A 13,638-nucleotide genomic window follows, 5' to 3' on the forward strand; every position below is an offset into this window, starting at 1 on the left:
GCTAAGATATGAGACATTACACGCACAAAAAAGAAGTTGTAGAAAATTCTCATTCATTACATTGGCACTATTTTCTTCAGTACAAAACTTTGAGTGCACATATTTCCAGTTGTGTTGACATTAAAAATTCTCTAGGGGATTTATTGGGTATATCAAGAGAAATATGACCTGCCCAGATCTACTGAGTGACTGCAATGAATTAAGCATAGGTTAGTGCACATGAGTACTGAATATGCAAATCAATAGGAAATCAAATTCACTCTTGAGGCAAGGAAAGAAAAACAAGGAGAAAAGTAAATTAAGGTGAAATTCATCCCGAAGCATTAACCAGAATCTGTATTCTCACTCACTCACAGGCAACTGAGGAATACTGTAGTTTTACACAAATAATGCGCACCTTCTACATTGGTTTGCAAATCGCTCCCATCCCCAACCCCAGATATTTTTGTAAACATGTTATACCATTTTTTTTTTTTTACACCAACATGTTTAAAAAAAAAAGAAAAGGCATAAAAGCGCTTACAAAAATGTCTCCCAGAGGAGGGAGCGGTTGGCAAGCATAGAGGGTACAGGTTATTTTAGTAAAAATATAGTATAGCCTTTTTTATTGATTTATTTACTCATACATTCATCGTTGTTTAGCACTTTCATTTTTCCATTCACTTAAAAAATATAGATACCCAATATGTTAGCAGGCACTATTCTAGGTATTGAGCTCAGTGAATAAAACAGGATGAAGTCTTGTTCTCATACCACTTAAACATTGTACTGCTGGGAGCAGCAATAAACAATTCAACTGATGAATAAGATCATTTGAAATGGTGCTAAATACTACTAACAAAATAAAGAGTAATTGAAGCAACGAAGCACTAGGTTTTATAGAAGCAATGAAAATTTCCCATTTGACTAAGTACCAGAAGCCTAAGAAAAGGCAGAAATTTTATTAGTTTGCAGAAAAAAATTATCCATGAATGTATTGGTTTCCTATTGTGTTGTAACAAACTATCATGCACTTGGTGACTTAAAACAACACAGATTTATTATCTTATATTTCTGGAGGTCAGAAGTCTGAAATGGGTCTTACTGGGCTGATATTAAGGTGTTAGCAGGGCTATGTTTCTCCTGGAAGTTCTAGGGGAAAATCTCTTTTCTTGCTCTTTCCAGCTAGTCTTTCTCACTTTACATCACTTTGACACTGACTCTTCTGCTTCCCTCTTTCATTTGTGAAGGACCTTTGTGATTACATTGGGCCCTCTAGATAATCCAGGATGTTGTTTTTGCTGTGTGTCTTCGAGTTGATTACAACTCATAGCGACCCTATACGACACAGTAGAACTGCCCCATGGAGTTTCCAAGGCTGCAAGTCTTTACAGAAGCAAAATCTTTACAGAAGCAGACTGCCATATCTTTCTCTTGTGAAGCTGCTGGTGCAGACCTTTCGGGTTATTAGCTGAGGACTTAACAATTGTGCCACCAGGGCTCGTTTAATTAAGGATAGTCTCCCTATATTAAAGTCAAATGATTAGCAACTTTAATTCCATCTCCAATTTTAATTTCCCATTGCCTTGTAACATAACATATTCATGGTTCCAGGGATTAGGATGTGTACACTTTGTAAATTGGGGACACTATTGTGACTACCATAATGAGCTACAGACTCTTGAATCCAGAATAAGCAGTCTTTGCACATATCATCAAAAAGAAAAAAAAAAAATGATTTGAGTGTTTTATTTTTTCTCCTATATTTTATTTTGTTAAAACTAAACTTACCATGTCTTGATTTTGTATTTTTTTAAATAGATAAACGCCTTTCCGAATATTGTATATTCACACGAGTATGTAGACAATTTCACATACCCATTTGGGTTTTCAATACTTGTTACCTGATTTAGAAAGTAAACAAATTTCAAACTGTATTTCCAAAGCTATTGTTAACTACTTACAAGAAGCACATTATGCAAAGCATTATTATGTACAACCTCAGATCACAGGTAAAGTAGATATAAAATATGGAAAATCCTCTAAAGCTGAAATGTGGTAAGAAAGCTAAGGGAAATAGGCAGACAATAAAAGTAATTTTAATGGAATTAGATATTCTGGACAGTATTGCTCAAGAGGCAAGGGAATGAGGGCAAGCCGATGATGGTAAATAACTTTTCTGTTCTTGCAGAGAGGGCAAGCCTGGATTGATATGCCACTCTACCATCCTCCATTTATTTATGTATTAATCAGACTGATCATTTGCACTTAGTTTTTCTTAGAGTCCTTTGTTTTCATTTCCCTTGTAGTTGAGTAAAGTTTGATATCCATCTGGGAAATTTTCAGTGTTCATGGGCAGGTATGATGTAATTTGGGAATACCAAGGGCAGAAAAATTTTAATTGGAGACCAACCTCTGACTGCCCTCACTTTTCAGTATTTCCTGAAAACTTCCATGTTTATTATAGGATGTGGTTTATTTAGGCTAATAGGAGTGGGTAAGGATTGTCAGATTCACACAGGATGCTAGAGGGCCACATATTTCAGTGTCTAATTCAGAAGCTAAACAGGGAAGAATTATTAGCAAAATTTGTCTTGCCTTCAGATATCTGATCCTTGAGAGAGAATGTCCAGAAAATCTACCTATTCCAACGGGAACCAAACATATATATCTTGTTTATTTTAATAAAAGAAGATGGGAGCTGAAGCTAGAAGAGGATTGTGAAATGTTGTGAGCGTCAAACTGTATTTTTTTGAACTGGGGTGAGAATGTCTATAGCTTAGCTCCTCTAATATAACAAGAATCTTGGTATTAAATCAATGCTAGAAGAAACTGAGACCAGTACTGTCTTTTCCAGTTGGCTGAGGATTCCAGATTTCCTTGGATGATCAGTGATTGTAATATCATAAGTTATTCCTTTGGACATTGTTATAACTATCTCAGATCTATTTTCCCAGTGGTTATGACCCTTAAGGTCCAGAGGAACATAATTTAAAAGAAATATTATTTGCCTCGCAGAATTTTAGGAGGTTTTCATTGCTCACATGATGTACCCTCATGTCATTGAAACCAGGCAAATTCTGGCTTTGGTTTAACTCAAGGAAAATGTTTTTGCACTATTTTATGAACTCTAAAAATTACAGTTACATCTCAAGTCCTCTCTCATCTATTTCATCACTCTGAGCATCACAACCCATAGGCTTGAGATGGGAGCAGGAAAATGGTGGTTCAGTAGAAGAAAATGTATTAAGCAAAGTCTGTTTTTCCTCTAATATATGTGTTCTGCTCTGAAATAACTTGACTTTTTCTTTAATATTCCAAATAGGCCAAAACTAGACTCCTTGCATGTCTTAATCCAAACAGCAAATATTTCTAATTTTATAATTTATACTGAGAAAAAGGGAAAAAGTCATTCTTCAGCTCCCTCTACATTCTTGTTTAAAAAGGAATTTAACTGGTTTTAGGTCTGGGTTTTGTTTGTTTGTTTGTTTAAGGTATTATTTTAGCTCAGCTAGCTGAGAATGAAGTGAGCAAACAGAAGTTATTATACAAAGGCGGTTTTAAAGTTTCCTAAACTCACTTATAAAACCGTTTTAATAGTATACATAAAGAACCATTCAGACTAAAAAGTCCTGGGAGTTTTTACCAGTAACATCCTGAAGGCATCAAGGTGAAAGAGCAAAAGCACTGGACCAGGGTCAAAAGAACAGGATTCCAGCAAAGTGCTTGCTAGTCATTATGTTTGACCATACACAGGAACTTCTCTTGGTTTCTGATTCCTTCTGTCAAAAAACAGATTGTAGGATCAGGGGTGACCTGGTGGAGCACTATATTGATTTATTTTACAAATTAACCTTCCACTGAAGAGGTCTGCTTCTGAAACAAAGTTTGAAAGCTAGGTTTTATCTTAAGTGTCTGAGAAGTCTTTGGTTCTGTGAAATAGTATTTTGTCCATTTGTTTATTTCATTTATTCATTCATTCTTCAACAAATATTTGTCGAAAACACTCTCTGTGCCACTTTTCTGTTGTTGATTTCTACTTTTATGGCTTTATGGTCAGAAAAGATAATTTGTAGTATTTCGATGCTTTGGATTTTGTTAAGGCTTGCTTTATGGCCTAATATTTGGTCTATTCTGGGGAATGTTCCCTGTGCATTGGAAAAGAAAGTATAGTTGGCTGCTGGAGTGTTCGGTTTATGTCTGTGAGATCAATTTGGTTGATTGCAGCATTTACATCTGCCATATCTTTTTGAGCTTCTTTCTGGTATTTCTGTCCTTCACCGAAAGTGGTGTGTTGAGGTCTCCTACTAGTATTGTGTAGGAGTCTGTCTCTCTTTTAAGTGCTGTTAGAGGTTTTTTTTTTTAATGTATTTCGCAGCCCTGTTGGGTGCGTAAATATTTATTATAGTTATGTCCTCCTGGTGTATTGACCCTTTAATCATTACATAGTGTCCTTCTTTATCCTTTGTGGTGGATTTTACTTTAAAGTCTATTTTGTCAGAGATTAATATTGCCACTCTTGGTCTTTTTTAAGTGTTGTTTTCTTGATACATTTTTTCTGCTGTTTGAGTTTTAGTTTGTTTGTGTCTTTAAGTCTAAGTTGTGTCTCTTGTAGGCAGCATATAGACAGATAGTGTTTTTTAATCCAGTCTTCCACTCTCTGTCTCTTTATTGGTGCGTTTAGTCCATTTACATTCAGCATGATTACTGATAGGTATGAATTTAGTGCTGTCATTTTGATGTCTTTTTTTTTTGTGTCTTATTCACTGTTTCTTTGTTCCACTTAATTTTCTTTGCTGAGTCGTTTTTCTTTATATGTTTTCATCTTTTTCATTGTTGTTGATTTTATGTTTGCTGAGTCTTTTCATTTTTCTAGTTTTTTTATTTTGACTTTTAGGATTGTTAGTTTCCTTTGTAGTTACCTTAATATTTACTCCTATTTTTCTAAGTTTATACCAGTCTTTTATTTCTTTATATCGCCTTGATTTCCTCTCCATATGAAGAATCTATGTCTACACTTTTTAAGTCCCTCTTTTTTGTGTTAATGTCATCTTTTATGTATTGACATCTGTTTCCCTATTTTCAATGTTTTAGCTTTGATTTACTTTTGTGACTTCCCCATCTGGGTTGATATCTGGTTACTCTGTCCTGTGTTCTTGTCTTGGGTTGTTATCTGATGTTACTTATTTTCTAACCAGAGGAATCCCTTTAGTATTTCTTGTAATTTTGGTTTCGTTTTTGCAATTTCCCTTAACTTCTGTTTATCTGGAAATGCCCTAATTTTGCCACCATATTTGAGAGACAGTTTTGCTGGATATACAATGCTTGACTTGCAGTTTTTTTCCTTCAAGGCTTTATATATGTCATCCCATTGGCTTCTTGCCTGCATGTTTCTGCTGAGTAGTCCGAGCTTATTCTTATTGATTTTCCTTTGTAGATGACTTTTCATTTGTCTCTAGCCACTCTTAAAATTCTCTCTTTATCTTTGGTTTTGGCAAGTTTGAGTATAATATATCTTGGTGAATTTCTTTTGGGATCAATGTTATGTAGGGTTCGATCAGCATCTTGGATAGATATCTTGTCATCTTTCACAATACCAGGGAAGTTTTTTTGCCAACAAATCTTCAACAATCCTCTCCATATTTTCTGTCATTCTCCCCCTTTTCTGGTACTCCAGTCACTCGTAGGTTATTCCTCTTGATAATGTCCCACATAATTCTTTGCGTTTCTTCATTTTTTTAATCCTTGTATCTGATTTTTCCTCAAATAAGTTGGTGTCAGGTGCTCTATTTTCAATCTCACTAATTCTGACTTCCATTGCCTTAATTCTGCTCCTATGACTTTCTATTGAGCTGTCTAATTCTGAAATTTTATTGTTAATCTTCTGGATTTCTGATTGCTGTCTCTCTATGGATTCTTGCAGCCTGTTAAATTTGTAATTATGCTCTTCTCTAATCTTTTTAATTTCCTCCACTGCATGTTCTGTGTTTTTCTTAATTTCCTTCCTGATCTCTTGAAGAGTTCTGTATATTAATCTTTTGTATTCTACCTCTGGTAATTCCAAGAAATTTTCCTCCTCTGGAAAATTTCTAGATTCTTTATTTGGGGAGCTTGCTGAAGCCATCATGGATTGCCTCATTATGTGATTTGATATTGACTGTTGTCTCCAAGCCATCAATAAGTTATTATATTTATTTATTTTGTGTTTGATTACTGTGCCCTAGCTTCTTGTTTTGTTTTGATGTGCACAAATCGGATGCTTATATGAGCTAGTTTGATTACTGGCACCTTTGAAGCTCTAACATCCTGTCACCTGGTGGTTAGATCTGTTGCTAGGTATATGAGCTCAGGAGTCCACCCAGTCCTCCTGTATGGATTCAGCTCAGTTGCCCAGGTTGATAGCCACCAAGTGTGCGGTGCATGCTCTCACCTACAGTCCTAGACAGGCATGGGTGATTGGTGTAGGCACATGCATCCGGCTGTAGCAGGGGGCCACATACTGAGCAAGACAGGCGGCCGATGACCACCCCAGAGAGTCCAGGATGAAACAATGTCCCTGTTCCCTAGAACATGTTGCTGGGTGGGTTTTTCAGCTGAACTATGAGCACCCAATACTGTTAGCTGTAAGGACTGGGGGTCACTACTTATTCTTGGGCCCCGTCATAGGTGGCCAGGTGGCGTGGGTGGAGCCACCAGTCCTCAGGCACCTGATGTGGGCAGGTGAAGACCCTGCTTAATGGGCAAAGCAGTGTCAAAAGTCACGAACCTGCCACTTCACAACTGAAACAGTTGAAGTTAGACTTCAGGTATATACGCTGTTGTACTGTGGTAATGAGGGCCTATGCTGTTGAAATGGGCCCCCACAAGTCTCTGCAGGGGGAAAGACACTCAAAGTCCTTGGATCCCTTATGCCTGTGCCTGTTCAAAGGAGCTGTGCCTACCCTGGGTTCCTGGCTTAGTGGAGCTGGCAGTTTATTTTTTACCCTTTTTTGTTAATTTGTTCACTCTCCAAGGCTGAGAGAATGGCTCAGGGCATGTGACTGATCCTACTTCCTGGCCAGGGGATATGGCAATTGGTGAAGCCAGTCAAGGACATAGTGCAGAGCAGGGAGCAGGGAAGTAAATGGGAGAGAGGTTCTCCCTAAAAGGATGTTTTTTGTTCGTGCAGTAGGCCGTATGCAAGTACTTATTTTTTACTGATCAAGGGCTGCTTCTCACTGGTTCTGGGCGGCCAAGTAGACTCTCTGGTGCTGGGTCTCTCCTGGTGCAGAAAACGCTCCTCCCGAGCACTTCCGCTTGCCTGACTCACTGCACTCATGAGCTGTTCAGGCCTGAAGGGCTTAGGCTCTTGCCGGGTCAGGTCTGGCAACTCCTCGCTGCTTCCGAACCATCTCTCCCTCCCCTTGCCACTCAGTCCATTTCCTTAACTTTGCCTTAGATGTCCAGGGCTCCTAGATTGTCATATATAATTAATTCACTTGTTTTTTCTGGTGTTTGTTGTAAGAGGGTCCTGTCTTGGCCCCGCCTCCCCGCCAATTATTGATGGCAAATTTTGAATTTGAATAGAGATCTAACTTTATGCTTAGGCAGATTAAATTGTGATTTATATGGTGTAATTTGGGTAGCACAAAAAACTCTCCTGAAATTTTCTACTAACTACTCTTTTCCTGATTCCTAAAATTTCATCATTAATAAGACATGAACTTTTAGTCTTACAATCTATAAAAATAGGAATGCTAAAGGGAAGAATAATACATAAAGTCATTAATATTCAGCATTTGACATTCAGTGCACCTGCATTATAAATCTATTATGAGTTGTTGTTGTTGTTGTTAGGTGCCGTTGAGTCGGTTCTGAGTATGTAAAATAGTATAAAACACTGTCCAGTACTGAGCCATCCTTACAATCATTGGTATGCTTGAGCCCATTGTTACAACCACAGTGTCAGTCCATCTCCTTGAGGGTCTTCTCTGTTTTGCTGACCCTCTACTTTACCAGACATGATGTCCTTCTCCAGGGACTGGTCCCTCCTGATAACATGTTGAAAGTATGTGAGATGAAGTCTCGCCATCCTCAATTCTAATGAGCATTCTAGCTGTACTTCTTCCAAGACATATTTGTTTGTTCTGGCATTCCATGGTATATTCAATATTTTTGCCAACACCATAAATCAAAAGCATCAATTCTTCTTTGGTCTTCCTTATTCATTGTCCAGATTTTGCATGCATATGAAGAGACTGAAAATATCATGGCTTGGGTCAGGCTCACCTTAGTCCTCCAAGTGACATCTTTGCTTTTTAACACTTTAAAGAGATCTTTTGCAGCAGATTTGCCCAGTGCAATGTGTCCTTTGATTTTTTGACAGTAGCTTCTATGGGGGTTGATTGTGGATCCAAGTATAATGAAATCCTTGACAACAACAATCTTTTCTTCATTTATCATGACATTGCTTATTGGTCCAGTTGTGAGGTTTTTTGTTTTCTTTATGTTGAAGTGTAGTCCATACTGTAGGCTGTGGTCTTTGATCTTCATCAGTAAGTGCTTCAAGTTCTCTTCACTTTCAGCAAGCAAGGTTGTGTCATCTGCATAATGCAGATTTTTAATGAGTCTTCCTGTAATCCTGATGACACGCTTTTCTTCTTACAGTTCAGCTTGTTGGATTAGTTGCTCAGCATACAGATTGAATAAGTATAGTGAAAGGATACAATCCTGATGCACACCTTTCCTGATTTTAAACCACGCAGCATCCCTTCGTTCTGTTCAAATGACTGTCTCTTGATTTATGTACAGGTTCCTCATGGGGGCACAATTAGGTGTTCTGGAATTCCCATTCTTCGAAATGTTAGATGCCTTTGTCTAGTCAACATAACACAGATAAACATCTTTCTGGTGTTCTCTGCTTTCAGCCAGGTTCCATCTGATCCACCCTTCTTCCACGTCCATTTCTGAATCCAGCTTGTTTGTTAACATAACAATATCTAATACCAATAGAACTCTTAATGTAGCATATATAAGAAATTAATTCTTTTTTTATTGCTGAAAAATTTTCCATTTTACGAATATACCAATAAATTTTTTGCAAGCAGTTCTAATTTTTCAGTCTTGACCCTTTTGACCTATTGTGTTCTATCATGTTCTGTAGTAATATGTAAAGATTCTGAGGGTCTCCCACTGCTTGTGATAGTACAGCAATATCAAAGGGGTTTTGTTTCCTCAGGTGTCTCATCACCAACATTCCTGTGGTGTCCACCATATCTTCACAGTTGCTGTCAAGTCAATTTTGACTCGTGGTGACCGCATGTAAGCAGAGCAGAAATGTGCTCCACAGGATTTTCAAGGCTATGTCCTTTTGGAAGCAGATTGCAAAGACTGTCGTCTGAAGCGCCTCTGGGTGATTTTGAACCCTCAAACTCTCAGCTAGTAGTCGAGCACCTAATCGTTTGCACCACCCAGGGACTCTGTTTTCAAGAGTAGCCATTTAAAATTCCTTGGCAGAGAAGAATTGTTAATGTCTTTTTCCTTCCCCATCCATTTTTATACTGATTTTTTATAGCCTTTTAAGAAGAAAGTGTATGCAAGAGATAATGTGTTTCAGCAGTTCTGAGACATTGGTAGTTCCCTCTGAAGTCTTTCAGTCTGTAACTCAGAAAACTGACAGAGTGCTGTGAGGGATGCAAGAAGAAAATCCATCCACAAGACTTTTACATTTGCTATTAGACACATGGAGCATTTCAGACACACAGCAGTTTTAACATTGTATTTATCCAGGACAGAAACAGCAGTTGAGCACACTGTTGTTGTTTTTTTCCTTTAGGGGCTGTTTCAGTGCACACTGAGTTGTTGATAATGAACATCACAAAACATTATGAAGTCACATTATCCCATCTTTACGGAGCAGTGAGATTGAATCTTTAATCGTGAGAAGCATTTGGAAGATGATCTTCATTAAACCAAATGTCCAACCCTCGCATAAGGAAATATGTAGTGTTCAAGTTTATTTTGTTCTTTTTGTCAGAATTTGAGGACTTAAACACTCTTACAGTGACCATTTCTTTTTTGTTTTTGTTTTTTTCTTCTACTCCTTTTTAGAGATTGATTTTGCAAAAGCAAGCAATGCAACAGGTGATAAGGGGAAGGATGAATTGTTGGGACTGATTTAAGAGCTGGGTTGGAAAAGATTCTGTGGTTTAATCCAGACTCAGCAGGATTAAGTGCACCATGATCAACTAGTGATGTCTGTCTTGAGTGGGGTAAAGATGCCTGTGGTATATTTGCCTTTTGTTAAAGCTAACTCCTGCTTAAGTCAGAATCAGATCAATCAGAAAAGTCTGCCACCATATTTTCCCTCTACTTTTTGAAAAATATCTCCATGTTTAAAGAAATATTATATTTAGTATAATTTTAGAGTTACATTTTTCAATTGTTCTAATTCACTGAAATCAATCATGTATGTATGTTTAATGTGAAATCTCTTGTAGAGGATTAAAATTGATTATATAAATGAAAATTGAACTTTGATGTCAAGATTTATTTCTATCAAAATAATGTTTACATTAGTTACTTCAGGTCAACTTCTGGAGTTCAAAGGTAGTTAATAACATATAGCTCAAAATACGTAATTTTTAAAATCTTTCCCAAATTCTTTATTTTAACTTCTAGTGACTTTAAACCCAGGGAAAGAAAAAAGAGAAGCAGAAAATAGTCACAAGACAATATTGTCATGGTTTTATAAAGCTGAGAACCTTGTGCTATTTGAGAATTGCTTTAACAATACCTTATGGTATAAATAGCATGGGATTTTATATATGGATTTGGGAAGATTAACTGACCCTGGCAGTAATTGTTTGAGTGGAGGCAAAGGAAGTCAAAACTAAAACTTCAGCCACTGAACTTCCCCTCTCAACCAAATTCCTCATTGATCAGTGTTATGGGTTGAATTATGTCCCTCCAAAATATGTGTTGTAAATCCTAACCTCCAGGCCTGTGGTTATAATTTGGGAATTCGTTGTCTTTGTTAAGTTAATGATTCAGGATTAGTGTAGGATGTATCTTGAGTCAATCTCTCTTGATATATGAAAGAGATTAAACAAGCAAGCAAAAGAGAGATGGGGTAAGATAGACGCCAAGACACATGAAGAGCTCCCAGGAACCAGGAAGCAAAAGATGAAGGAACAAGGACCTTCCACCAGAGCCAACAGAGGGAGAAAGACTTCCTCTAGATGCGGTGCTCTGAATTCTGACTTCTAGCATCTTAAACTGTGGGAAATAAATTTCTATTGGTTAAAGCCACCCTCTTGTGGTATTTCTGTTATAAAAGCACTAGATAACTAAGACAATCTATGTGGAAAATAATGAGACCTGCACTATTTCCAAAAAACCATCTTGCTATTGTCAACACTCCAACATTTCTCATTTGAGACACTAATTTATTTCAGTTGCTTACATGCTCTGTGCTATCTGCCCATATTACCATGAATTACTTCCATGAGAAATACTGAATTGAAAAACAAAACACACTGGGTGCTTTCGTGCAGAAGAAATGAATCCTACCCAAAGGAAATAATGTCCCCATTCCACTCTGGTGCGTAGCCTTGTATGTTCAACACCCCATGTGGGGGCAATTGTATTATTGTAACACAATTGCTACAAATGATTATACATAGTGCTAATCCAAAACTAAAGCAGAAGTCCTCTAGGCATTTAATCAACATCTTCCATTTTCTCTTTTTTTGTTCCATTGGACTAGAATTCAGCATCTATCCTTTGCTCTCATAAGTTTTTGGATTCAATGTTTCATACAGGCACTGTTCTTAATCCTCTTTCCAGATGCATGCACAAATATTTTGTATTAAATTTGTAATAACTAAGTACTGCATCAGACGTTTTCCCATACAAGAATATTGTACATTCAGTGTTTTTGTCCTCATTTAGTAGATAATAATAGTAGTTTTAAGATAAAGAACCAGAACAATTCATACCATTTACTGAAACTTGCTGCTTGTCAGGCCTTGTGTTAAATATGTTGTATGCATCATCCCTTGAAACTGCACATGACAGATTCCAGAAATATTACAATATGAGATCAAGTATCCTAAACCCAAAAAACCAAACCCATTGCCCAATTGATTCCAACTCATAATGATTGTATTGGACAGAGTAGAAATGCCCCATAAGATTTCCAAGGAGCGCCTGGTGGATTTGAACCACCGACCTTTTGGTTAGCAGCCATAGCTCTTAACCACTATGCCACCAGGGTTTCCTCAAGTATCCTAGAGACTATGAATTTGTCCAAGATTCTGCAGCATGTAACTAGTGGTTCAGAGATTCAAACACATATTTGTCCTTTTACAAGTCTAGCTTCCCTTTCCATTCTACATATCCAGGTCTCACTTAAATCTCACATCCATCCAAAAAACTTTCCCTAACCATTCCAAGGTGGAGTTAATTGTCTGACTTACATAGAATTTACAATTTGTACTGTCTACATTGTCATACAATTCTCATCTTTCTGGTCTGTTACTGTCATTCATATGTGCAATTCCTGGATCACCAATATTAAAAAACGGCATCTTGGTGTTTCCTCTTTCCTCACGTGGCACACTGAAGTGAGTAAGGTGAGCCTTTGTCCCACCTAGTTTGGATATGTCATTGGGAGGAACCAAATGATGGAGAAAGTCATCATGTTTGATAAAGTAGAGGGTCAGTGAAAAGGAGGAAAACTCTTAATGAGGCGGATTGACACAGTGACTACAACAATGGGGTCAAATATTGTGAAGATAGTGCAGGACTCAGCAACATTTCCTTGTGTTATACATAAGGTAGTTATGAGTTGGAGACGACTCAACAGCAAATAACAAAAACGCAGTGCCTGACTCAGTGTTGAGGATATACTAGGTGCTCTCTCTATTAGTGAATGCTTTAGACCCTAGGCCCCCTGCGGGTAGGGAGAAGAGACTAATTAACTGCAGTGGAGGCCTATTCAGATTTTCGTTCTCATTCTTAATGCATGTGCAAGAAGAAGTTTTCTCACTGTTTTGTCCTTTCCATCAGAGAATTAAAATATGTAACGTCTTGCCCTGACTGTCAATGTATTCTCCACTTCATTACCTCTTAAAATCACTTTAATAAACACAAGTTTAGGTGGAAAATAATTGCAACTTCATGAAATTATTATTGCAACAGGAAAAAGTCTCTCTTGATAGGATACCAACAGTTCAGTCTCGTTTTTGACATTTTCTTTACTGTTCCAGAAAATATGCACAATGTACACTGTGGGTTGTCTTAGTTAGCTTTTTTAAAATGGCACATAGAGGACAGTGAGATCTGAATTTATGTAATGTTTCAATAAATGTACAAAGTGAGAGTGAATAATAATTAGTAAAGGAAGATGAAATGATACTCATGGGCATGACACTATTATATAATTTTAGATAATATCCAGAATATCACCTGAATTAAATTCAGCTGTTATTCAAATAGAGAAGAATTATTTTTCTATACAAAATTTATAAGTAAATTACCACTCCACCCAGTATTTATGGACTAAATATGAGCTCAGCATATTTTTTCTTTCTATTAATATTTAGTGTTTTCATCATTCATTCATTCACTCATTCATTCATTGTTTACTAGGCGTCTTTAGTATGTATGCCAAAAAAC

This window comes from Trichechus manatus, unplaced genomic scaffold (genome assembly GCF_000243295.1).
Source record: "Trichechus manatus latirostris isolate Lorelei unplaced genomic scaffold, TriManLat1.0 scaffold00011, whole genome shotgun sequence".
Classification (NCBI taxonomy): Eukaryota; Metazoa; Chordata; class Mammalia; order Sirenia; family Trichechidae; genus Trichechus; species Trichechus manatus.